This window comes from Erythrolamprus reginae, chromosome 2, assembly GCF_031021105.1.
Source record: "Erythrolamprus reginae isolate rEryReg1 chromosome 2, rEryReg1.hap1, whole genome shotgun sequence".
In the NCBI taxonomy this organism is placed as follows: Eukaryota; Metazoa; Chordata; class Lepidosauria; order Squamata; family Dipsadidae; genus Erythrolamprus; species Erythrolamprus reginae.
The window spans coordinates 269,890,696-269,898,744 of record NC_091951.1 but is presented as its reverse complement, the minus strand read 5'-3'; the positions used below and the strand labels follow the sequence as shown (position 1 = coordinate 269,898,744).

The window sequence follows — 8,049 nt, the reverse complement described above, 5'->3', positions numbered from 1 at the left end:
TAAAACTGCAAGACCAGAGGATGATGAGTGCTAAATAGTGGGCCACACAAATATTGTTGTTAGGCTGGATGGGCCTAGCCTATTCCTTTCTACCACTTTAGTTCCGCTTTCTGTAGCTCTGAGTCTATACCACAGCTGAGAATGATATGACCTTCATTTTCCACAGCAGTGGTCTACATTAATTGTTCCTGGCAGTGCACCTCACAAAAAGGAAAACATAATTGATAGTCTCTAGATCGGTGGTCTTCCACCTTGGCAACTTTTAAGACTTGTGGACTTCAATTTCCAGAATGTCTCAATCAGCCAAGGAAGTTGAAGTCCACAAGTCTTAAAGTTGTCAAGGTTGGACGCCACTGTTATAGAAGGAGAATGACATGATATATAGCTCAAGGTTAGGCCACTAGACGTGCTTAAGCCTGTTAATTTCAACAGAATTTATATACATCTCAGTCTGCAATGGTTATAATTGTAAATCAATGATGTCAGAATGACTACTTTGGTGTACTTGTAAGAGCTGATGGTTTGTTTTCCAAGGGAAAAAGTGACTCATGTTTCTTTTTAGAAAAACCCGGGATTACAATGCCAGTGTGTAATCTGTTTTTCAAGATACATTTAAATGAACTTCAAGTTGATAATCACTGAAGTCACCCCATCATTGTGTGTTTGGTTTAAAACTTAAACTCTCAAGAATGAAGTCAGGGAAGAATGCAGACCTCAGGTGTTTTTTTATTTGAACATACTTTTTATTAATAACTGTGATTCTTAAAATATTTGTGCATTTGAGCTTCTCAGTTGGGCAAAGACTCATTTGAGTATGTTGTGTGGAAAAGTGCCAGGAAGAATTAGCTTTACCCAACCTGCACAATTTCAACGGATGTGTTCTGATCTCCCTTCTCAACTCTAGAGACTACAATAGTAACTCTGGAAATCTATTTTTCAAATAAATTCTACCAGGGTATAGTCAAAATGGGCACTTCCCTCTGTCCACTGAAATAGGCCACACAAATATTATTGTTGGGCTTCATTTTCAACTCAAGTTTGTAGAACAGATCAAAATTACTCATGTGTAAAGCTAAGCAGAACAACAAAACCAGCCAGCTTTTATAATAGGATCTTGAGCATGCACTTACCATGTTCAAGAAGTACATTAGAAATAGCTTTGAAGTCCGGAACCTGGTTGATAGGCAAAGAGAAGCTGGTAAGGATGAAAATGAAAAGCAACTGCCAAAGACCAAGAAGCAAAAAGTACAAGCTAGATCAGGGGTCCTCAAACATGGCAACTTTAAGACTTGTGGACTTTAACTCTTAGAATTTCTGGGAGTTGAAGTCCACCAGTCTTAAAGTTTGTTTATTTATTTATTTATTTATTTATTTGTCTATTTGTCTATTTGTCTGTTTGTTTGTTTGTTTATTTATTTATTTATTTTGTCCAATACACAATGAGGGTTTTAGTCGGTATATATCTATATATACATAATAAGATACATGATGAAGGTTATAGAGGAGATACTCATAGTAAAATATATCTAAGAAATAATAGAAAAGAAGATGAAGTAATAGAACATATCAATGAAAGAATAGAAGAAGAGATATAGGATTAGAAGAAAGGTATAGGAGATATAGGGGAGCAATAGGACAGGGGACGGAAGGCACTCTAGTGCACTTGTACTCACCCCTTACTAACCTCTTAGGAATCTGGATAGGTCAACCATAGATAATCTAAGGGTAAAGTGTTGGGGGTTTGGGGATGACACTATGGAGTCCGGTAATGAGCTCCACGCTTCGACAACTCGGTTACTGAAGTCATATTTTTTACAGTCAAGTTTGGAGCGGTTAATATTAAGTTTAAATCTGTTGTGTGCTCTTGTGTTGTTGTGGTTGAAGCTGAAGTAGTCGCCGACAGGCAGTACGTTGCAGCATATGATCTTATAGGCAAAAGTTAGATCTTGTTTAAGGCGTCTTAGTTCTAAACTTTCTAGGCCCAGGATTGAAAGTGTAGTCTCATAGGGTATTCTATTTCGAGTGGAGGAGTGAAGGGCTCTTCTGGTGAAGTATCTTTGGACATTTTCAAGGGTGTTAATGTCTGAGATGCGATATGGGTTCCAAACAGATGAGCTGTATTCGAAGATGAGTCTGGCAAAAGTTTTGTAAGCTCTGGTAAGTAGTGTGAGATTGCCAGAGCAGAAGCTAGGTAGGATTAGGTTTACAACTCTTGAAGCCTTCTTGGCTATATTGTTGCAGTGGGCTTTGGCACTTACCGTATTTTTCGCTCTATAAGACGCACCTGCTGATAAGACGCACCTAGATTTTAGAGGAGGAAAATAGAAAAAATATATTTTGAGCCAAAAAGGGGAGAGGAAGAGAGGAAGGAGTGAAAGAAGGGAGGGAGGGAGGAAAGAAGGGAGGAAGGAAAAGGAAAGCAAGAAATGGAGGGAGGAAAGGAAGGAAGGAAAGAAAGAAAGAAAGAAAGAAAGAAAGAAAGGGGGAAGGGACAGGAACAGAGGAAGGAAGCAAGGAAACTTATGAAAGGGGAGAGTAAGAGAGGAAGGACTGAAGGGAGGGAGGGAAGAAGGTAGGAAGGGGAAAGAAAAGAAGAAATAGAGGAAGGGAAGGTAAAAGAGAGAAAGAAAAAGAGCAAGAAAGAAAGCAAGAAAGAGAGAAAGAAAATGAAAGAGAAATAAAAATAGAGAGGGAGAATGAAAGAAATGGAATGAGGGAAGGAAGGAGAGAAAGAAAGCAAGAGAAAGAAAAAAGAATGAGAGAGCAAGAGAGAAAAAGAAAGAAGGAAAGAAAGAAAGAAAGAAAGGCAACTTCAAAGAAAGGCTCACTGAGCATCTCTCACTCTCTCTCTCTTTCTATCCCTCTTTCTTTCTTTCTCTTCCTTTCTCTCTCTCCTCTTTCTTTATCTCCTCTCTCTCCCTCCCTCTCTCTTTCTCTCCCCCCTCTCTCCCCCTTTCCCTCTCTCTTTCTCTCTCTCTCTTGCTATCTCTCCCCCCTCTCCCTCTCTCTCCCCCCTCTCCCTCTCTCTTTCTCTCTCTCCCTCTCTTGCTATCTCTCCCCCCTCTCCCACTCTCTTTCTCCCTCTCCCTCTCTTTCTCTCTCTCCCCCTCTCTCTTTCTCTCTCTCTCCCCCTCTTTCTCTCTCTTCTTCTCACTTTCTCTCTCTTGTTTCCTTTCTGTCTGGGCAGATGGCTGCCTTCTGCCTTGGGGCGCGATTCGCCCCCTCTCCTCCTCCGCCGCCGCCTTCTGCCTTGGGGCGCGATCCGCCCCCTCTCCTCCTCCACCGCTTCCTGCCTTGGGCGAGCAATCCCGGAGTCCGGGACTATGTGGCTTTGCGCCATGAAGAGGAAACGGCTCCGGCAGCAGGGAAAAGTCGGCCGTTTTCTCTTCATGGCGTAAAGCCACACAGTCCCGGACTCCCGGATCGCGCCCCAAGGCAGAAGGCGGCGGCGGAGGAGAGGGGGCAGATCGCGCCCCAAGGCAGAAGGCAGCGACGTTGGAGAGGGGGCAGATTGCGCCCCAAGGCAGGAGGAGGCAGCGGAGGAGAGGAGGCAGATCGCGCCCCAACGCAGGAGGTGGCAGAGGAGGAGAGGAGGCGGATCGGGCGGGCAATAGGGCAGCGTGGAGAAGCCAGGGGCGCATTTGGCCAGAGGCACCGTGGGGAGGCAGGGGCGGCCGCGGCTCCCTTTACTTCTACTGCCACACCTCCCCGCCCCCGCCCACCTCCCCGCGGGCTGGCAGGGGGATGGGGAGCGCACGCCCGTGGAAAAGGGCGCTCGGGTGTATTTGGGGGTGCACGCCTGCTCACGGGCGCAGCTTACGGGGAACGGTGGGCCAGGCAGCAGCTAGCCAGCCAGCCGGCGGGATGGCGCTTCCAAATTCGCAGCCTCCCCCCCCCCTCCCTGCCTGCATCTTCGCTCCATAAGACGAGGCTGATTTTTCATCCTACTTTGGGAGGAAAAAAACTGCGTCTTATGGAGCGAAAAATACGGTAAATCTTTTGTTATTAGTATACCAAGGTCTTTAATCGAGTGGGGATTATCTATGATAATTTGATTATTCAGTTCGTATTTGGAGTTGCCGAGTTTGAAGACTTCTGAGCTAGATGAAATTGTGGAAATTGCCAAGATTAAGAGAGAAGCCAAAGCCAAAGAAAATCAAAAATAACCTTGGAAAATAACTTAACCATTTTTTTTTAGAAAACTGTTAGAAGCAAAAAAGGAAACAGTATTACAACAAAGTTTTTTAAGAACACTGAAGATGGAAACAGACATAAAATATCAGAAATCTAAAACATTTCTGAACTCCGGAAGGTCCCACATCATACTCAGATTGGTAGCTTTGTTATGTACACTGAGAGCTTATGCACGGGAAACAAATTCATTTTGTGTCCAATCACACTTGGCCAATAAAGAATTATTCTGTTCTGTCCCATCCCATCCTGTCCCATTCCATTCTATTATAGAATTGGAAGGGATCTAGAAGGTCTTGCCAACTTTAGGAATATTCATTTTATTATGCACAAATAACTGTTTAATCTTTTTTTAAAAAAACCTCTAGCAAAGAAAACCTCAACTACAGGAAGAGGTTGTTTCATGGCTTAATAGTTCTCCCACTCAGGACATTCCTCCTGATTGACCTTCTGGACTTCAGGAACGACCTTCTTTTCCTCTCATGATGACTTCTCAAATCTGTCACAACTACCATGCTGGATGTGAGGCTGCTGTAAACCCTTTGGTGAACATTGAACTCCATGCTAGTTATGTCTACTTCTCCATGGCCCATCACTTTGACCGTGATGATATAGCCTTGTGCCATCTGGCCAAGTTCTTGAAGGAACAATCCCAAGAAGAGAAAGAACATGCCGACAAGTTTCTGAAGTGCCAAAATAAGTGAGGAGGGTGTATTGTGTTGCAGAATATCAAGAAGCCAGAGAAAGACGAATGGGGCAACACTCCAGATGCCTTGGAGCACGCCCTGATCTAGAGGAGGTCCACCAAGCTTTGCTGGATCTGCACAAGCTGGCAACTGAGAAAGCAGACTCTCATCTATGACTTTCTGGATAATGAATTTCTGGAAAAGCAAGTGAAGGCTATTAAGCTCCTGGGAGACATCTGAACCAACTTAACATGCCTGGGATGGCCCCAGAATGGCATGGGTGAATACCTCTTTGATACGCTCACCTTAAGCGAGAACAGTTAAACAGTTAAATTACTGCAACGCTCCCTACATGGGGCTACCTTTGAAAAGTGTTCGGAAACTTCAGATCGTGCAGAATGCAGCCGCGAGAGCTATCGTGGGGCTTCCTAGATTCACCCATGTTTCTACAACACTCTGTGGCCTGCACTGGCTGCCGATCAGTTTCCGGTCACAATTCAAAGTGTTGGTAATGACCTTTAAAGCCCTACATGGCATTGGACCAGAATACCTCCGGAACCGCCTTCTACCGCATGAATCCCAGCAGCCGATAAGGTCCCACAGAGTTGGCCTTCTCCGGGTCCCGTCGACTAAACAATGCCATCTGGCGGGCCCTAGGGGAAGAGCCTTCTCTGTGGCGTCCCAGGAATCAACTCCCCCTGGAGATCAGAACGGCCCCAACCCAAGTCTTCGGAGAGGGGCGGCATACAAATCTAATAAATAATAATAAATAAATAAATAAATAAATAATAATAATAAACCTTGTCCCGTTGATTTATGCAGTTTATTTTGTGAAAAATGCAAATAAACAAATGATTAGTATTGAAAATAAAGGGGGAGGAAGGAAGTTCCTCCTTAGTTCAAGTTTGACTGTCTCTCTCTTAACTGCTCTTATCTTACCCTCATTTGCTGGGGAGAATAAATCCACATTCTCTACTCTGTGACAGCCCTTCGTGTATTGGAAGGCTGCTATCATATTTCTCTTTTCTTCTTTAAGCTAAACATACCATGTTTCTTTAACCGTTCTTTAGCCCCCAAACCCCATACCATCTTTGTTGCTCTTCTCTGCAGTCTTTCCAATTTTCCCCAGGATTCTTTTTGTATTATAGCGAGCGGATCTTAGATAGATACTCTCTCCTAATTTATTCAAACTACATGTGTAACATACATGGAGGAAAGCAGGATTAGCTTCAAAATTGGAGGAAGAAACTGAATAATCTCTGCTGTGCTGGTCACACTGTTCTAGGCCACTGAAAATGCCAATGAACTGGGGAGGAAACCTAACTCTAAGGCTCTATTAAAAAAAATGAATTCAGTGGTGGGGAAACCACTGAGGCAAGAAAAATCATATTCATGTGTATAGAATTGGTGGTACAGCCATAAATGTGAGAGGGATCTAGGAGTCCAAATGGACATCTACTTAAATATAAACCAGCAATGTGCTGCAATCATCAACATAGTCAATGTAATTCTAGATTACATCTACAGAGGGATAATGTCAAAATAATGTGAAAGGTCAGTAATGCTTTATATAGAGCGCTGGTGAGACCACATTTGGAATACTGTGTTCAGTTCTGGAGACCTCACCTACAAAAAGATATTGACAAAATTGAACGGGTCCAAAGACGGGCTACAAGAATGGTGGAAGGTCTTAAGCATAAAACGTATCAGGAAAGACTTAATGAGCTCAATCTGTATAGTCTGGAGGACAGAAGGAAAAGGGGGGACATGATCGAAACATTTAAATATGTTAAAGGGTTAAATAAGGTTCAGGAGGGAAGTGTTTTTAATAGGAAAGTGAACACAAGAACAAGGGGACACAATCTGAAGTTAGTTGGGGGAATGATCAAAGGCAACATGAGAAAATATTATTTTACTGAAAGAGTAGTAGATCCTTGAAACAAACTTCCAGCAGACGTGGTTGGTAAATCCCCAGTAACTGAATTTAAACATGCCTGGGATAAACATATATCCATCCTAAGATAAAATACAGGAAATAGTATAAGGGCAGACTAGATGGACCATGAGGTCTTTTTCTGCCGTCAGTCTTCTATGTTTCTATGTTTCTAACTGTTCTGGTAGTATCACACTTGGAATACTGCACCAGTTTTGATCACTATGATACAAAAAAGATGTCGAGACTCTAGAAACAGCGCGCAATGTAAGAACAAAGATTATTAGGGGACTGGAGCAGTAGTGGGTTCTAAAACCCTTTACTATCGATTTGCACTTGCAACGCTTCTGCACCTGGGCAGAAGTGTCCTGGGTGGGTAGGCGGAGCCTCCTGTCACCAGTGCTACCAGTTCTTAGAACTGGGCTGAGCCAGGAACAATTCACCACTAGATTGGAGGCTGAAACATATGAATGGTCGCAGGAACTGAATTTATGTAGTCTAATAAAGAGGACGACTATGGCTGACTTGATAGTCTTTCTTTCTTTCTTTCTTTCTTACTTACTTACTTACTTACTTACTTACTTACTTACTTACTTACTTACTTACTTACTTACTTACTTACTTACTTACTTAATTTGACTTCTATGCCGCCCAATCCCGAAGGACTCAGGGCAGTTTACAACAGTATAAAAATTACAAAGGCAATAAAAAGAAGTCAAATATAACAACTAAACTATAAAATCTTAATTAAAAAACATAATCCCGTTAACATGCATACATAACATTCATACAATATGGCCATGATAGTTGTTAAATTCATTGGGGGCCCAGGCCTGCCGCTTTTCGTAGTGGCCCTACGAAAAACCAATAGGGTAGGAGCAGTACGGATCTTGGGAGAAGTTGGTTCCATACAGCTGGGGCGACAACGGAGAAGTCCCTCCCCCATGGCCCTGCCAACCTGCATTGCTTGGTCGACAGGACCCAGAGGAGACTGACTCTGTGTTTTCTTATAGGTCTCTGGGAGGGTATGGCCCTGAGCCATATAGGAATTTATAGGTGATGACCTTGAATTAGCCCAGAGACTAATAGGAAGCCAGTGCAGCTCACGGAGCATAGATGTTATATGGGTGTACTGAGGTACATCCATAACAGCTCACGTGGCTGCATTCTGGACAATTTGGAGTCTCTGAACACTCTTCAACAATAGCCCCATGCAGAGCGTGTTGCAATAATCAAGAC

General features: G+C 43.2%; 1 pseudogene; it reads left to right on the top strand.

The window, feature by feature from the left end:
• Window positions 1-4,676: 4,676 nt before the first annotated feature.
• Window positions 4,677-5,201, top strand: LOC139158931 (ferritin heavy chain A-like; annotated as a pseudogene).
• Window positions 5,202-8,049: the final 2,848 nt, after the last annotated feature.